The sequence below is a fragment of the Pan troglodytes genome, chromosome 6, assembly GCF_028858775.2.
Source record: "Pan troglodytes isolate AG18354 chromosome 6, NHGRI_mPanTro3-v2.0_pri, whole genome shotgun sequence".
Classification (NCBI taxonomy): domain Eukaryota; kingdom Metazoa; phylum Chordata; class Mammalia; order Primates; family Hominidae; genus Pan; species Pan troglodytes.
The window spans coordinates 150,579,785-150,581,245 of NC_072404.2; positions in this window are offsets into that span (position 1 = coordinate 150,579,785).

Genomic DNA, 1,461 nt, shown 5'->3' on the forward strand with positions numbered 1-1,461 from the left:
GCCTGGGAGAAATGGGGCGGGGCCGGACGCGGGCGCCGAGCACGTCACGCCGCGACAGGCCTACCAGCCCGCACGCACCGGGCGCCCAGCCTGAGGCCCCGCCCCTCGGCCGGCTCCCCGCCCGAGGCCCCGCCCCTGAGCCAGCCCCAGCCCGCCTGGCCGCTCGGGTCACCCTTACCCCTCCCGAGGAGTGGCGAGGGGAGGTCCTGGCGGCGCCGGCGGCGGCTTTGTCTGAATTACTGAAAGTGGCGGCTGCCACCCACGTCAAACAAGACTGGATCTTAAGAACATCCCAGGTAGTCCCGAGGCGGGCAGGGGGTGCGGCGCCCTGTTGGTTGGCGTTACATCGCAGAGCTCCCGGTCCCCTGCCCTCCTCCTACACGGAGGAAGCTGGAGCCCTAAGAGCAGAGTGACCTGCGTGAAGCCACAACCACGCGTGTCCTCAGAGAGCGCTAACTCCCCCAAATCTCTGCTTTCATTAGTAAGACGAATTGGCTACACAGCAAGATAACCAAGATGCACTGCTAGGATAGGCAAATTTCATAGCAGTGTATGTACGCTATAGTCCTGGTTTCTTGTGAAAAAAAAATTAGGTATGTATGTGTGTACATTTTTTAAATTCAGGAAGATTATACACCAAGTTCCTATGCAATCGGGTCTCTGCATCCTCGGGTTCCGCATTCACAGATTCAACCAACGAGGATTGAAAATATTTTTTCCAAAGTTTTAAAAATAAAAAATAGCCGGGCGCAGTGGCTCACACTTGTAATCCTAACATTTTGGGAGGCCAGGGTAGGCGGATCTCTTGGCCCCAGGAGTTGGAGACCAGCCTGGACAACATGACGAAACCACATCTCCACAGAAAAAAAAAAAAAAAATGCGGAGCGCAGTGGCTCACGCCTGCAATCCCAGCACTTTGGGAGGCCGAGGTGGGCGGATCACCTGAGGTCGGGAGTTTGAGACCAGCCTGACCAACATGGAGAAACCCCGTCTCTACTAAAAATACAAGATTAGCCGGGCGTTGTGGCGCATGCCTGTAATCCCAGCTACTCGGGAGGCTGAAGCAGGAGAATCGCTTGAACCCAGAAGGTGGAGGTTGCAGTGAGCCGAAATCGCGCCATTGCACACCAGCCTGGGCAACAAGAGTGAAACTCTGTCTCAAAAAAAAAAAAAAAAAAAAAAATTAGCCAGGCGTGGTGGTGCTGCCTGTGGTCCCAGCTACTTGGGAGGCTGAGGCAGGAGGATCACTTGAGCCCAGGAGGTCGAGGCTGCAGTGAGCTGTGATTGCACCACTGCACTCCAGCCTGGGTGACAGAGCAGGACACTGTCTCAGTTTAAAAAAGAATACAATTTTTAAAAACACAAATTAAATATAGCATAACAATTTACATAACATGTACAATGTATTCAGTATTATAAGCAATGTAGAGATTATTTAAAGTATACAGGAGGAAGTGTATA